Source organism: Neomonachus schauinslandi, chromosome 5 (assembly GCF_002201575.2).
Source record: "Neomonachus schauinslandi chromosome 5, ASM220157v2, whole genome shotgun sequence".
Classification (NCBI taxonomy): domain Eukaryota; kingdom Metazoa; phylum Chordata; class Mammalia; order Carnivora; family Phocidae; genus Neomonachus; species Neomonachus schauinslandi.
The window spans coordinates 133,034,508-133,052,867 of NC_058407.1; positions in this window are offsets into that span (position 1 = coordinate 133,034,508).

Sequence of the window (18,360 nt, forward strand, 5' to 3'; positions counted from 1 at the left end):
CAACACAGAGCCCATGCATTCAAGTCCATGGCGCATCCTGTGCCAAGGTCATGGCTACCCAAAGTAGCTGTGAGACCCAAAAGCTTATATACTTTTAAAAGCAAAAAATGCCTGTGGAGCCCATCATGGAAGCAGTACAAAGAGAAGGTGGCAAACTATTTGAGTAGGTGGGTCTCTCTGAGTGATCAAAGGATTTGCATTGGGCTCAAAGGGGGAATTCCAGCATCAGCCACTTTTGGCCAAGAACTTAGAAATAAAATAGAGGGGAGTGGAAGGAAGATCTGGTTTCCAGGGGTACAGATCAGGTGATTTACCGTGAGAACCAAACATAAAATAGCTAGAGAACATGGATTTAATTGAGCTGGAGGTTTTCTTTCCTCTTCTCCTTAATTTTCCCAGATGTGCTAACTTCTCTTCCTTTTTCTCCTTTTGAGTCACACGTGCATGCACACACGTGTACTGTGATCACATTCAGCATCTTAATCTTGACTACATTATTATCAACAATCCTGGAAGTAGATTATAGATCTCCTTAATCCAAGGAAGCAAAATGAGAGATTTTAATAAAATTAGAAGCCAAAAAAACAGAGTTTAGAATTAGAGAGCGCCATGGTGCTTGTGTAAAGGATTATATATTTTATACTATCTATTACAGGTATGAAATGATATAATCCACGGGCTCCGTAGAGCTGTGCCATCATGATTTCGCATCTTGGGATGGGCACTAATTTCACGATTCCAGCGTGCTTTAGGGAAACTTCCCCAGAACAGAGTCAGACAGAGGAGTGCACAGGGGCCGGCCTGACTCGCACAACATGAACGGAAAGACTGAGTCAATTCACAGGCTAATTCAGAAAGGGTTTTCCTACAGCGTGTACCATATGAAAATCAGGTTTCCGGGGCCATGCAAGCCATGGAGTCGGTAGTCTGGTGAAGTGCCTGCAGTGAGCATGAGAAACCAGAGATCACCTGCTCATCTGGAGGAAAAAGGGTGGTAGGTCAGTTGCTGACGTCCAGGGCCAGAACCAGCCAGAATCTTTCACGCTGCCAGACACCACTCTGCTCTCTCCAAGCCCATTCTCTCTGCGGGTCGGCCACAGTCTCTTCCAGTCTCTCATTGGTTGTGGTTGGGAGGCAGCCCCTTCACTTTGGATCCAATTCCTTCTTCCTGACTCTTTGGACTGTGGTTCTGAGCCCGCCTTCTCTGGGAGAGATGCCTTTGCACTCCTGTGCTAGTGGAGTTCTAGGTTGTGCCTCCCTTCCCACCCCAGGGTGGTCTTGGCCCCCAGCAACCCCCTCGGCTGTCCCATGCTCTGAGAGTGGGGCTCAGATAGCTCATGTCTGCAACTGGAAAGAGACGGGCTGCTATTACTTATTTCTATTTTGTAAATGGGGAATCTGAAGTTGGCAAAGGTAGTAAGTAAGTCACTCCTCATCCCCCAGCCCCGGGCCGTCGCTGGTCAAGTATATGAATGCTTGAAATGCCAAAAATCACCTGGGGCACCTCTAAGTATTTCCATGTTTTGTGATGAAAGTCAACGAAAAGCTACAACTCAGTCCAGGCAGGGCTCATGGTTCAGAAGCTTCTGGAGTGGCCACAGATAGAGAATGTGAAATGGGTAGTGGAGGAAGTAAGTTGCAATATTATCTATGGTCATTGCAGAAAGAAGGACCATGGTAGTGTTCATTGTTTTTCCTTATTTGATATTTGATGTGATTCTCTCTTTTTTCCTTCCATTTCTGTACATCCTAGAATAAGATACTTTAATAATAATTAACCTTACACCTCAATAATTAAGTGGCAAGTTAGTTTCCTAACTGACTAAAAGCACCCGCCCATCTGCCGGGAATTCTGGACAAGTCCTCCGTCCTCCACCCTGTCGTCTTCAACTACAGCTGCCGGCTGGGGGTGTCCCCCGTTACACGGGAAGGTTTGTCGTTGAACTTTCCTTTCTTCAGAAAGGTTAACAGTTGCATAGCCAAGGTTTTGTCTGTGTGGCTGTTTTCTGTTTCGTGCATCTTGCCTGGTACCATGAGAGAAAAGTTCAGAAGTGTTGAGGAGGAAACACGATCAAGCCAACCCCAGTGGGATTCCACGGGCAGCATGAGCCACACATGACGCCCAGAAGGAGCAAGCATCGGAGATTCCATTCACTGCTATTGCTACGACACAGTTAACGCCTTTTGATTGTTACGGTCCCAGAATTCAGTGGCTCAGCCTGGCACCTTCCACTGGTTATGGGGCTTTGCTCTCTTTGGTGTCAGTTGGGCTTTGCTTAGTGACAATCAGCTGACAGCAGGCTGGTCTGGAGGATGAAGAGAGCTTCTCTCCCATTTCTGATGCATGTTGACAGGGAGGGCAGAAACGCTGGGCTTGGCTGAGCCCTCCCCCAGAGACCTCTCTCCGTGTGGTCCCTCCAGCAGGGCAGTCCAATTGCTGCTAGAGTAGCTCCAGGCTCTCAGGGAAAGGTGGGACCTAGAACTTAGTTTCACCTCTGCCACTTGGCCTGAGGGGTGGGGAAGTCAACCCCACTTGCGTTACAAGATGGGTTAAAGAATGTGCAGCATCATTAATTCACCACGCCACTTCATTTCAGTCCTGAGGCCAGAGATTATGATGGTCACAGTAAAAAGCCCACCTACTTCTGTAACATAGTGCATGGGGCCATCAAAGGGACTGTGTTCTGTTTAGTCATGCACCCCTTTGTAGGAGAGAAAAATAGTCTTTCTACCCCCTTAGGTTCTTTAGCTGGGCCTGTGAATTAGACGTAAGAATCTGACAGAAGGCAGGTTAACGGGAGAAAAGCACATACGTTTTATGTAACATTTTTAAATGTACGAGAAGGGTCCTCACAAGGAAACTGAAGACCCAAAGTAGCTGTGAGACCCAAAAGCTTATATACTTTTAAAAGCAAAAAGTAATAATTTATGGGGACCTAATGAAACAAAGGAGCTTGGGCTGGGGCATTAAAGTGTGGGTCAGTGACTATGAAATAGATGGAGGAAAAGAATGGCAGAGAAGGGTTATTTTAGGAGGTCTGTTCATGCAGGTTCGTTGTGGTGTCTACGCTCAGTCTCTGGTGATGAGAATGTGGTTTCTTCCTGGTGTAGGGACAGCCTTTCCCGTGGGAAATCTGATGACCTGCTTCTAGGTACAGAGAGGGAGACCAGTGAGCCCTTTCTGCACAAGCTGATTCTCGAGTGCCTTCAGCTCACAATAATCAGTATGCCCAAGTGGCGTATTTTGGGGTGGCATGTTCTGAACCCCTTCATCTTCATAGCTCCTGGTTTTGTGCATTTTAGCTAGTATTACTTTTTTATCATCCACTGATTCAAGAGTGCTTAGGGATACATAAATGGACAGATGATAGATAAAATTTCACATATCGAATAAATAAATAAACACAATTCCTGGGTCAGTGTTCCCTCTCTTCAAACATGATTATTGTAAACAGTCCTTCGGAACAATGCACCAACGAAATTACTATGTTAATGAGATTGTCTAACATGAAAGGGACGTGAACACAGCAGTGGTAAAGAGACTCACTCAAGGGTTTCCTGTGAACTGAGGTGGCAATGTGCACATTGATTTGTAATGCCAATAAATTGTGTCTAGTTTGCATGCATGTCTGAAGTCCTTGGCTACTGCTTTTGAGATAGTTTCCACTGGCAGCAAGTTTTAGCTACTACTGCCTAATTAGTTCAGAATCATAATTAAGAGTCTGATTCCTCCCACAGGTTCGCACTGACACCGGGAAATGTTTACATCTAAAGTCTCCTCCTCACGACTCTAACCGGTTCGAGTATGAGAGCCATCTTTAGCTCTCTGGCATTTATTGCCCTCAGTTTTATATTCCTTTTTCTAGTTCCCCAGATATCCTTATAAAATAATGTCTAGAGAAGTTCAGAAAAATTTTTTTAAAGATTTTATTCATTCATTGGAGAGAGAGAGAGAGAGAGAGCGCCAGCAGGGGGAGGAGGTGCAGATGGAGAAGCAGGCTTCCCGCTGAGCAGGGAGCCCGATGCAGGGCTCCATCCCAGGACCCTGAGATCATGTCCTAAGCCAAAGGCAGACGCTTAACTGACTGAGCCACCCAGGCACCCCAGAACTTCTGAAAAATATTAATACTAAGATCAAGAAGGAGTGCATTTGTTTAAAGATATCATTGCATCTGGCATTATGCTCACCACTACATATAATCCAGGACATTGTATGAAATGGTTTTTAATATTATCTGCATTTTTAAAATGAGGAGATACAGACATAAATATTAATTAAGTCGCCCAAGTTTTAAAATACAGAAAAGACTAAAACTGTTGATAAACTTAAAACACCTGCATGGTCTGGTCCCTGCTTACCTCTTCAGCCTTATCTTGAATGGTCCTTTCCTGGCATTTTTGCCACGTAATTTGCAATAAAGCAAAAACAAATTTACAGGGCACAGGAAACGAACTCTAAAAACATTCCAAAGATCAAGAGATGGCAAAGAGGTATTAATTGTGTCATTTTAAATGGGTACGTCCTAGTTTAGTGAATTATTTGTATATTTGTAAATATAAGAATAATGTAAGGACTTTGGGTCTGTCACCTGAGACCTTGGTCCCGTACACCCTAATTTTTCTTTAAAGTCTGAATTTGATAACCATTCTTTCTCTTACCAGGGTTCTGTGTTTTTGTTTGTTTTCAGACAATGTGAATGACTGCACTGAGTTCCCTTGTGTCCTTGTTCTTGTTCCCACGCCCCACCCCTTTGATGCTGACTGCAGGTTCCAACTAGGCTCTTGCTTCTTTCAAATCCCTCTTACTGCTAGAAAACACACAAGTACACAGACACATACAAAGTGCAGAAAAAGAAAAAAGAGTTAAGACTGGAATTTGAATTCATGTTATAAGATGCCAAATATCAAATTTATAATACCTGAGCTCTATTCCTAATCCATTCCTAACCACATAGATTAGAAAGAACATAACTAGAAAAATGCCAGCAAAATGTACGATTTTAAGCCTATGTTCATGCCTCTACCAACAAATGGCGTAATTATTTACCAATTGCATGGGAATAAATAAAATGATAAATGACATAACTTTTAGGCTAATTGGAGGACAAGTTCAATAACACATGTTGTATCTCCAAATTATACAAGAATCTTAAAAATATGAGGTGTATATATTCTTTTTCAGATATATGGATGCCTTATGCACACATATCCTCTGATCTTTTTTTTTTTTAAGATTTTACTTATTTATTTGACAGAGAGAGAGACAGCGAGAGAGGGAACACAAGCAGGGGGAGTGGGAGAGGGAGAAACAGGTTTCCCGCGGAGCAGGGAGCCCGATGCGGGACTCGATCCCAGGACCCTGGGATCACGACCTGAGCCGAAGGCAGATGCTTAACCGACTGAGCCACCCAGGCACCCCAGATCTTTTTTTTTTTTTTAGATTATTTATTTATTTGAGAGAGAGCAAGCGAGAGAGAGAGAGAGGAGAGAGAGAAAGAGCGTGAGTGGGGGGAGGGGCAGAGGGCTTCTCAGCAGACTCCCCGCTGAGCAAGGAGCCTTACTCGGGGTTCAATCCCAAGACCCTGAGATCATGATCTGAGCCGAAGGCAGAGGCTTAACTGACTGAGCCACCCAGGCGCCCCTATCCTCAGATCTGTCTAAATACTAATAAAATCTCATGGGTTTTAGTCATTGAGTAAGAGATGATATCTCTCATGATATGACAAAGTTGTTTATACTTGGTCTCACTGCTTCTATTCCTGCCTTCCCATGGTCTGTTTTTACACAGCAGCCAGAATCCTTTTGGAATATAAGCCACATAATTGTCTCTCCTATGCTTAAATCCTGCAATGGCTCCCACTCACTTGGACTGAAAGCCAACACTGTTACAGTTGTCTACACGAACTGCTCTCTGCCCCGTCCTCCACTCCTGTCATATCTGACCTAATGCTTCCTATTTAGAGCATTCACATTTGCACTACCTGCTTTGTCTAATCTAGAATGCTCTTCCTCTTGGTTTCTCTGTAGCTAATTCCCTCACCATCTTCAGGTCTGTGCTCAAAAATTCTACGCTTGATGAAATGTAGGGGAGGAAAAACTTCTTCTCTACCTTCTTAGATTCAGTCTCTGAGGTCTTGTGAATTAGATGAACAGAAGGTACATTAACAGGAGGATAGATATACAGATTTTTTTTGATGTTAATGTTTTTATGTGTACCAGGCCTTTACAGAAAAGAAGTGAAAGCCCAAATAGGCAGTTAGACGGGGGGCTTATACACCATTTTAACAGACAGTGATAAACTGTGGGGGAAGTGACACAAAGGAAAGGGGGCTTTGGGCTCTAGGGGTGATACTGTTGGAGGATAAATATATGGAAAAGTAAGGGTAGATAAGGGTTATTTAGTAAAGTCTGTTATGTAGATTCGCCTTGGTGCCAGTCTCCATCCTCCATGATTAAGGTTGTTCTCCTCCAGGTATGGGAGAGAGGGACACCTGCAAAAGCAGAATTTATGTCCACTTTACACAGGGAAATTTATGCTCTGCTTTTAAGAAAGGGGAAGACAGGATGTTTCTCCTGTATCTGCTACTTCTCAGTTGCCTTTATGCCAAAGTGACATATTTTGGAGTAGCATGTTCTGATCCCCTTCAGAGGCCACCCTGACCAGGTTTTTAATACTACAATATTCCCAATCTCTGCCTACACTGCCTCCTTAGCAATCCAGGTCTCTCTACTTTCTCCTTTTGCTTTTTTAAATAGCACTTTTCATGCTTTATTGTTTATTTCCTATCTTTCCTACTACAATATAGGCTTTACATGGTCTGAATTTTTCTCTTGTTCTCTGATATATCCTAAGTATTAGAATAGTGCTTGGCATGTATAGGCAGCCAATAATTTGTTGTTAAATAAAGGAATTATCTTTGTAAGTACTCATGCTGTACAATGCCTGAACAGTTAAACATGAGTCCACTTAAAAGAGAGGCAAGTTATGCTTCACATTGCAGCTTTGTACCACTTTATTGGTTTCTTCAACTTAAAATATGTGAAATTGTTGAGGTAGATTATGAAATCTTCAGCATTTCTGAGTTTTCAACAGATCTCATTTCTTCCACGATGAAATTAATTTGTTGGGTAAGGTGAGTAGTTATGTCTGGAAGCAAAGCCCACGTAAGTACCCAAGCCTGGTGTATTAGTTCACGTTGGAAAAATGACGTTTTAGAAAACATCAGCAAACTTTACAGTTCCTTGTTTCTGAAATTCAACATCAAAGCAAATTCTTTCTTATTACTATAATATTTTGGATAACTGAACACGTGTCTCAACAATGCTTCCATAACTATGCCCGACAACATTGGATGATAGTCAGTATGGACCATCTCGTTCAGAATTGTGGATGGCAATTCATAATGTTCTCATTTGTATTTGCAAAGCTGACAGTCCTGCCTGGGGTAGAAAGTGTGTGACACCCCAATGTTTATAGCAGCAATGTCCAAAATAGCCAAACTCTGGAAAAAGCCTAGATGTCCATCAACAGATGAATGGATAAAGAAGATGTGGTATACAATGGAATATTATGCAGCCATCAAAAAATGAGATCTTGCCATTTGCAACGATGTGGATGGAAGTGGAGGGTGTTATGCTGAACGAAATAAGTCAATCAGAGAAAGACAAGTATCATATGACCTCACTGATATGAGGAATTTAAGAAACAAAACAGGATCATAGGGGAAGGGAGTGAAAAATGAAACAAGACAAAACCAGAGAGGGAGACAAACCATAAGAGACTCTTAATCTCAGGAAACAGACTGAGGGTTGCGGGAGTGGAGTGGGGGTGGGTAGGAGGGATGGGGTGGCTGGGTGATAAGACATTGGAGAGAGTATGTGCTATGGTGAGCACTGTGAATTGTCTAAGACTGTTGAATCACAGACCTGCACCCCGAAACAAATAATACATTATATGTTAATAAAAAGAAAAAAAAAAGAAAAAAAAAAAACAACAAAAAAAGAAAGAGTGTGATGAGATTATCTGTCCTTTCCACAGTGAGAATCCCTAGAGATCCCCTGTGTTTCTTAGAAAGGCCTGCATGCTGAGAGATTTAGCCTCTGTGTCTCGCAGCTTGAGTGATCTTTTTGGCCCAAGCGAACTTGTCTACCTAGTTTAACTCCCTTTATCCTTAGTAGTTTCAAAATATTGTTATTTCCATCCTTCTGTCTCTTCTAAAAGTATGGGTACATAAGAGTTATGATCTTTGCAAAGCTCATATGTATATGAAAATGTCAAATCAGAAAATTAGTTTCATATTTAATTTGTAAATCCTTACTTTATAACGGGAATTTATCAGTAAGCAAAAATGCCAGGTAAATATTAAAATAGTTCTATAGTTATTATGATATTCATATTTAAAGGAATCAAGGAGCCAGTGAATCCCATCTTGGCCTTTTGGCTAAGATCAAATGTAACAAGTCAACAACATGTGTGTGTGTGTGTGTGTGTGTGTGTGTGTGTGTCTCAGTAATGTACCACATTACTTCTCACACCAATAACCAGGGTAATTTTCCACCAACTGCAGTACAATCTTTTTTTCTTTTCATCTGGTGTCTATCAATTTTACCAGATGGAATAATTTGTTTTAGGGCTAACCAACCTGATGTGGGTTAAGTCCTCCAGAAAATAGATTTAGTTCAAGATAAGAAAGGAAAATTAATTCTTTTCCATGACAAGATAAACCCACGTAGTAGACTAAGCTGGAATGAGAAGAAAAAACCATGGAGTGTTTCAGAGAGGAAATGACCCTCGACGTTCACTCTCCATGTGATCTAATCACTGTCAATCACACCCCAGTAATACCAATATTAGCCCAGCTTTGAGACATGTCCTCAGAGAGGGGCGAATCATTGGGAAAGGAGAAAGTTTGTGTAAAGTATCAATCCAGGCTGCTTCTGAGACAATGGAAAAGATGGACTACATTTTAATTCCCTAAAATAGTGAAGTGACTGCTTGCCTCAAGAACACCAAGCTTTTTTCCATTGTTTTTAAAGTTCAAGTCACAGAGACATCACTCAAACATTGGAACAATGAAGACAATGTATTGGCTCTAATCTGGAGGCCCTGGGCTTAGTGGGTCAGGCCGTGACAGCATCATGGCCTCTGACTCAGTTGCTGAGTTCACCTCCTTTAGATTTCTCTCCAAATCATGGCAAAGACGTCTCCAGCACCTCTATGCTACATGAACCCCAGCACCCATTCTCCCAGAAGGAGATGCATTCTCTCCTGTGCAGTGTCCATATTAAACTCAAGTATATTGGATTTCTAAATTTATGCTCTTACTCCTGGACCGAGAAAGGGAAAAACTTATCATGGGTCTGGATCATGCCCGTCCTGTGTGAGTAAACTTGGATGCACTAGTTCGGGGGCAGGGTGGGGGGGGGGTAATTTTCAAAAGAAACAGAGGGGGAAGGGATACTGGGCAAAATAAAACATTTGATGACATTTTAGGGGCAAAATAATTTTGTAAAATACTCTTTTCTGGCTGTCTCATTTGCCTGGAGAGTTCACTGACTCTCTAATCACTTTGTAAGTGCTGAGTTGCCTCAGCAAGAAAAACGCACTTCTTTCTATGGCTTATTCTAAAACCCTGCAAACACTTTGGAAAATAATGATCTGAGGGACATTTTAAAAGGAAAGAAAGTTAATTGTATTAATTGTCTATTTGATTTATACTTAAATTTCTCTACATGATGCTTCTCTCTATCTCCTGTATTCACTTTCACCAAACGTATATGGGTTAATTGATATGTCTATACATATGTGTGTGTGTATACGTATGTATTTCGTATGTGTATATGTGTACATAGATAAGTTAGTCTATATGGTGATTCATTTCTTTTTTTTTTAAACTTTATTTATTTGGCAGAGAGAGACAGCGAGAGAGGGAACACAAGCAGGGGGAGTGGGAGAGGGAGAAGCAGGCTTCCCGCTGAGCAGGGAGCCCGGTGCGGGGCTCGATCCCAGGACCCTGGGATCATGACCTGAGCCAAAGGTGGACACTTAACGACTGAGCCACCCAGGCGCCCCTATGATTCATTTCTTTAATGCTGTCATATCATCACATTTGTCAGTTATTAAAATTTGTACTCAGAACTTAAAACTAATTGCCCTTGCAAAAGGAGCAAGACTATGCAATGGGAAAAAGACAATCTCTTAATACCCATTATCGGGCTAACCTATCCCCCCCCCCAAAACCCTCAGTTTGTTTCTGAGTCCATAGTCTCTCATGGTTCATCTCCCCCTCCAATTCCCTCTTCATTTTTCCCTTCCTGCTATCTTCTTTTTTCAGTAATTTCTCTGACATGGGCCATGGAAACATTTTTCTAGATAGGTCTCCTGAGGCAAGGGAAATAAAAGCAAAAATAAACTATTGGGACTACAGCAAAATAAAAAAAAACAAAACTGCACAGCGAAGAAAATAATCAATAAAACTAAAAGACAACCTACTGAATGGGAGAAGATATTTGCAAATGACATCTCTGATAAAGATTGGTATTCAAAATATATAAAGACCTGGGGAATATAGACTGGTTCACTGTAGAAAACAGTATGGAGTTTCCTCAAAAAGTTAAAAATAGAACTGCCCCTCAATCCAGCAATCTCACTACTGGGTATTTACCCAAAGAATACACAAACACGAATTCAAAGGGGTACATGCACCCCTATGTTTATTGCAGCATTATCTACAATAGCTAAGATATGGAAGCAGTCCAAGTGTCCATCAGCTGATGACATGGATAAAGAAGATGTGGTGTGTGTGTGTGTGTGTGTGTGTGTGTGTATAATGGAATATTACTCAGCCATAAAAAAATGAAATTTTGCCATTTGCAATGACCTGGATTGAGCTAGAGAATGTGATGCTAAGTTAAATAAGTCAGAGAAAGACAAATACCATATGATTTCACTCATATGTAGAATTTAGGAAACAAAACAAATGAGCAAAGGAAAAAAAAAACAAACAGAGAGAAAGGCAAACCAAGGAACAGACTCTTTTTTTTTTTTTAAAGATTTTATTTATTTTTTAGAGAGCGAGCAAGAGAGAAACAGCATGAGAGGGGAGAGGGTCAGAGGGAGAAGCAGGCTCCCCGCTGAGCCGGGAGCCCGATGTGGGACTCGATCCCAGGACCCTGGGATCATGACCTGAGCCGAAGGCAGACGCTTAACCATCTGAGCCACCCAGGCGCCCCCAAGGAACAGACTCTTAACTACAGAGAACACACTGATGGTCACGGGAGGGCAGGGGGATGGCAGGATAGGGAAAACAAGTGACAGGGATGAAGGAGAACACCTTGTGATGAGCACTGGGTGATGTATGAAAGTGTTGAATCACTAAATTGTACACCTGAAACTAATATAAACACTGTATGTTAACTATACAGAAATTAAAATAAAAAAAAAACTTAAAAAAACTTTTAAAAACCGTAATTGCCCTTGCTAGCAACTGGATTATTTTCCTGTCTAAATTACATTCTAGCAGCTTGCGCACAACTCTAGAAACATCTCTCATAATGGAAGCAAAGGCTCAAACTAGTTCCTGATCACCCTCCACTCCCCTCCTGTCCTGCCATTTATGCAAAGACTGATTTGTATGGGTCCATGTGCACAACTTTTGATTTCTCGTATTACTGCTATCCCCTTCAGCTCTCATCCTTTGGTTTTGTGAACCAACAGAGGCTCGTAAGACAACACGCAGTTGGCCTTTGGTCTTTCTCTCTACACAAGTCCTGCGCCACTGGATTCATTTGGAGTGCATAGCAGGACAAGTACAATATACTAAAGTCTGAAGAAATAAGCCCAAAGTAGTTCAGATAACTGAACATCTTCCCAGAGCAATGCCGGATCTTTTCAACACCAGACCCCAAATGAAGAGATAGATAACATTCCAAGACTGACGTGTCAGTGTCTTATCTGTGTGCACAGAAAAACACAGACACTTCTAGTGCAGAAAGTACTTTCCAGATGTCCAATGGACATTCTAAGAATGCAATGGCATCATGAGGTTGTTGTCACAACTTTGAAAATCTTTGGCATTTTTGTACTCAGGAATATAAATGTGTGTGGGTATAAACACATGTGTATATATAAAAATTAATTTCCGTATGCATACATGTGTATGTTTATATGTGCACATGACAAGGGGTATAAATATGCCATAGATCCCAAGCTGCTCATTCACTTTGGAGAATGCAGCAACAGACTGCAAACAAGTGATGCCCGTGTGATTGAGCGGCTCCCGGGGCTCCACGGGGTGGCTGCCTGGATGACAGTGGGCAGGGCACCTGCATTCCGCCCTCTGTGTTCAGGTAGAAAAGATGACTTGCAAAGGGCCAAACTGAAAGAAGTGACTGTCAGAAGGATAGTGACTTTTGTCCTCATTCAGAGTGTGTGAGGGTTTTCACAGCTCCACCCGTTTCCTGTTTAATATGCAGTTTGGACATTTTGAGGAAGAAATTTAATTTCAAATCTTCTACATATGTTTAACGACAACCATCATGCTGTTTGAAAGCACATCACTCTGAGTGACATATGTCTTGTGCGCTACTTACGGTCGGCCCAGAGGGATTTCTTTTTTTCTGAAACAATTTTCTTTCAGCAGAACATGTTATACTGTTTCTGAGTAACTAGCAAAGTTATATACTATAGAAATTATATGCTACAGAAGCGGACGATATCACAATGTTTCGCCCTGCACATTTATGCAAAATTAATCGGACTGACTGATTTTTTCACATACAGAGAAGCATTTCTCCCAAGGTTTTCCCTTTCTGCAGGAGCTCCAAATAAGCTTTAAAATCATTATCTTAGCAACTTCAAATTCATATGTAAAGGCACACACATATGGTGTATCCTTATCCTATCCAAATCCCATGTAACTTTCAGAGTAAAAACTCCCACCACTCTTCAAGCAAGAAGACCAAAAATAACTTGATGCCATTTATCATTTGTGTGAGTTCTCAATACCAGACACAATGCTTACCAGATGGAGGGAAGCTTCCACGAAATTCCACTCTGATGCGCATATGGTTGGGGTGTGAGGTTGAAGGAGAGGCACACAGAGGTCTTTGGCTGTCCCCGCCATTATGATAGGATTCACTCCACTGAGAGTCAGGGAAACTTGAAACTAAAAGAGAAGAAAACTCATGGATTCCCATGAATGGGAATCAGAGGTCAAATCCCTGCTGCAGGTTATCAGCCAAGTAGGCTACACATCATCTTCTTCCTGTATATTTATATGTTTTCTTTCTTTTTTTTTTTTTTAAGATTTTATGTATTTATTTGACAGAGAGAGACACAGCGAGAGAGGGAACACAAGCAGGGGGAGTGGGAGAGGGAGAAGCAGGCTTCCCGCGGAGCAGGGAGCCCGATGCGGGACTCGATCCCAGGACCCTGGGACCATGACCTGAGCCAAAGGCAGACACTTAACGACTGAGCCACCCAAGTGTCCTATTTATATGTTTTCTACCTCCATCAATCAGTCCACAGGCATCTCATAGCTACTCTGCAAAAGGCACTGTGCTCGTCCATACAGGAGATGCCAGGAGAGGTGGAAGAAATCCTGTTCTCATGGAATTTATGAGCTAGCTATAAAGATACAGGTACAGTCCAAGTGCTGTGTCAGCGTTTATAAACCTCCACACCAGCCGCTCTTGCTGCCAAACACGCACACGGAATACTTACAGGATAGTCAGTTACCAGCTGGTGTAATTATAAATACGAAATCAATGATGTAGATATTTAGTTAAATTATTTCAGAGAGTAATATCCAAATTAATTAATGTAAGAAGTCAGACATGACCAAGCTTCATGGGACAGATGTGTGGGATGGATGGAAAATGTGAAAATCCCTCTCAAGATTCTGCTGTCCCCTGGCCATCCTTCTCAACAGCATTCACCACGGGTATTTATATCTCTAGAGCACTCTGTTAGGCATGATTCTGGAATGGTTTGTTTCAGGAAATAAGAATGGTTGGTTTTTTGTTCTGCCAACTGCTCAGTTTGAGTATGGATGACCGTGTTCTTCCGTGTGACCCTATGCAACCTGATTATTTAAGGAAAGAAGGCTGAGCAAAGACAGATGGGCTGCAGAATCCTAGCTCTTAAAGCTTTGCAAGGGCAAGTGTGAACAAGAAGAAATATAGATATATATCTTTCTGTCCTTGGTTCCTGACACACAACTCCTAAAACTCTTGTGATTCCCCAACTGTTGGGGGAGATAGAAGCATCTGACCCAGAGCTCCTAAATCTCTTGGAATTTCCTGGGTGACAGAAGTTTCTTTTGTTTTCATGAGGCAACACTTGGTGGCCCCTTGGATGGGGGTGGGTCACCAGAAAGTCCAAGCCATGATTAGAAGCCTGGAAATTTCATCCGTATCGCCATCCTCTGGAGAGGGGAGAAGGGGCTAGAGATTGAGTCAATAATTGAGCATACCTACATGATGAAGCCTCCATAAACATCCCTAAGCCATCGGGTTTGGAGAGCTTCAGGCTGCTAAACACGTCCTCATATGGGAGGATGATGCACACCAACCCCACAGAGACAGAGGCTCCTGCACTCAGGACCTTCCAGAGCTTACCCCATGTACCTCCTCATCTGGCTGTTCATCAGTATCCTTCATTGTATCCTTTGTAATAACCAGTAAATGTAAGTAAATGGTTTCCTTGAGTTTTGTGAGCATTTAGAGCAAATTGTTGAGCCTGAAGAGGGGGTGTGTTGCCAACTCAGACATAAGTGTGGGGATTCCCCAGGATGGAGGGATTCTCTACTTGAGAATGGCCATCTGAAATGGAGGCAATATTATGGATTGGGCCCTTTAACCTATGTGCCCTATGCTAACGTTGGGCGCTTAGTGGCAGATTTGAATGAAATTGTAGGACAGTCAGCTGGTGTCTGCAGAGCATTGGAAAACTGCTTGGTGTGGAAAACCCATGCATTTGGTGTCAGAAGTAGAGAAAGTGAATTTTGCAATGTTCAGTAAATATAGAGCTGTCCAGCAACGTTTATCAGAGTCCCTAAGAGGAGCTGCTGTGGGAGGTTCCCCAGTGGCCTTGCCTGGCTCCCAGGGTCTGTGGGACCCAATCCTCACCACACCCCTCTCCCCACTTCCTCTGCACCCCCCTCCTCCATCCCGGACTCTGCCCTTCTTTCCACCCTTCAAAAACAATCCAGCCTCAGGGCCTTTGCACTGCAGCCTCCTCTGCCTGGACTCCTGTTTGCCAGGTATCCTCAGTGCTCACTCCTCACTTCCCTCAGGCTTGGCTGAGACATGACCTCCCTAGAGAACGCTCGCTCTGCCTTCCTCTCGAAAATGGCAAACGGCTCCCTTGACTTCCCCCTTCAGTTGCAATTATTGAAACCTGCGACTGTGTATTTTATCTCTATTATCTATATGTTTATCCTTCCTTCGTCCCCTCCCCTTCCTACACGCACGAAGCCTTTGTAGTCAGACATTCAATGTTTCTACTGCTCTTTCTGCAGCACCTTGCACGTCACCTGGCACGTAATGGGCTCTCGGAAACATCTGTTGAATGAGTGAACTCCAGGCAAGTAGGAATCACAAAACTGATCCACTGTGTGCTGTGTATTTTTCCGAAGCATTTTTAAATGCTCAGAACCAGCCCAGGCAAACAGTGCTCTTGCCATTTGCTTTTCTCATGGGGGAGACACTTAATTGAAATCTGTGATAAATACAGCAAATCCACCCCTTTGAGGACTTCAGCTGGTTTATTCTGTGTGTACATTGTTCTCGGTGAGGCTACAGTGAATTCAGCCATGTATCTGAAAGGACATTAAGTGATACTCTGTAACACAGGGCATGTTGCTATTATTGTTAAATCCATGGAGATGGCTTTTAAGCTGGATTGATCTACTCTTTATATGAAATATCGCTGCTGTTTTTTAAATACTCCCCCCTCTTTTCTCCTGTTCTGGTTTTCCTCCGAATTTCTAAGTCTGTCTGCATGTTTTGCCATTTGGGGTCCTTCCCTCCAGTGGTCTTGACCTTCAGAGGTTATCCTTCCATTGAAAAATCACTTGATATGGAGTTCTGTGAAATATTTCTCAGTGCACTGTAAATAGTGACAGGTGGCTTTGATTCCCAATTCCTGCTCTTTTGTTTTCCTACATTTTTTTTGGAACTGTAAAAAAATCTAGCACATCTCGATGTGTTATTGCTTACATTAAAAGAACATAAAATGTCTTTATGGAATGCCAGGAAATCCTAAAATTAAAATTAGATTATTGTATTCATGTTTTTGTTCGTTTGCCCAGCAGATACTCTCTGTGTCTCTGACATGAGTCATGCTCTATGGTAAGTGCTGGTGCTTTGAGATGGATGCAGGCAGTCCCTTTTATAAAGCAGACCATTGTCTGAATGTGGGTGGTACTCTGTCCTCATTTTCCTCTTTACTGGACTGATGCAGGCACAGTAGTCCCAGAGACAAACTAGTCATTGAGTCTGCCTTCTTCCCTCTTCTTGAGAACCCCTCAACCAAGTCATTCTGGCATGTTGCCTCCCTGTAACTTTACATTTTGTCTCCCCACACCACCCCGCTCATTATTGATCCCCTTTCCTGAAAAGTTCCCCAGAACCTTCCTTCCAACCATCTGTGAAGGTTGAGAAGCAATCCGATAACTCATCCATGTAGTGCTGGTCAAAGAAGGTTGTGTTGCACACCTCTGGGTATGACCATTACTACGGATCCCCTACAGTGCTACCCTGGGCTCAATTTTGTGATGGAGAACTGGGGGTTTCTGGAAGACTATCACATAAAATAACTTCAGAGGTGGGCCTCCCCACCCTAAACACAGTTTATTTCTCAGGCCCTTAGTGGTAATCTCTTTTTGTGAACCAAATAATTATTTTCTAATTGAAAACCCGAGATAAATGGAGGGTATTGTGTTCCTAATGGTTAATCTTAAAGACACTGTCTATCCACACCCACCTTATATCTTATCCACAATGCTGTTTTCTCCTTTCTTCAAAGCATCATAGAAAGTCTCTCCTCAGTTTCCACGAGGCAAAAAGATTACCGAGAGTGCTCTGAAGTGCAATCGTAGTAAACAAAAATATAAGACTACATAAGTGGTTTCCTTGCTAAGGCAAATCCACATGGGATAAAGAAGAGATTAAAGCTTTCAAAAAGAATATTCATGGCTTCTTATTTTCAAAAAGGGAGCTGAATAAGAAACCTACCCTATCGGTGAGACTCCTACTATTGAGTAGAATAAGCAGGCGAGGGTTGGAGGATGGGATGGAAACACCACAAAGTCCCATGGTGCTCCCCCCAGTGGAGCCTGAACATTCATTCCTCTATCTCAGTGATGCACCAGGGAGGCATGACATGTTGATGTAAGCAGCCCTTCACACTTCAGTGTGAATTGGAGCCGAGTAAAATTTTAACAAAGGAAAAACTAAACACAAGGGCACACAGGTGATTGGAGGGAAGGACGCTCCCTCATGATAATGGAGCTAAGAATACAACAATAAAGATCACTGAAGAAGAAGATCACTCAGAAAAGTTGCTTCAGACTCGTTTGAGCCACAACTCAGTGAATATATTAATGGTGAACCGTGTATGTGAATGCTCACTCAGACAGGAGCTAAGATGACCCACATGGACGTGCTTGTCCTGCATTTTCTGAGTGATGAAGTCATTCCCCTTCTGTTGTCAAGATATTAGTGCTTATGTTCAAAATGGGCTAATGCCCATCAGGCCATTGTAATGCATTAGCCCAGTGATGATTACAGCCTTAACACAGACGCTATACATTTTAGCATACATTATTCAGCTAAAATGAATTTTAATCCTCATGCATCCTGACTGTGATCTGATAAAAGTTTAATGGCACATTAGAGTAGATGCTTTAGATTTATTCCTACAAATATCAAAGCAAGCCTTGGTTGAACGAGTCTGTCAATTAACTTTTGGAGACTTGAAAGGCTTCCTTCCGTTCTTTATATTATGGTTCCGGTATTTTCGTGTGTTTATAAGAGAAAAGCAGTTTCCATTGGAACTTGTTACATGTGTTTGCTTGCTGTTGGCTTTAAAAATGTTTTTACTTATATTCACACAGGGTACAGACAGACAAATGTGAGGCTGTTGAACTGTAATTCGCATGAACTGTTCTCATGTCGGGCTCCTACTAGCGCCCCATCTCACTCACCCCTGTTTAGGTGAATATAAAACCAGCTCAAAGGCTTTAGACTCAGAAATTGTCTTTCATGCATCAGTCCAAACTTATTTCATGACCTCATGATTGTTCCTTCAACCTTCCTTCCCTAAAACAAATATTTTAAGAGCTTTCTGAAATCTTT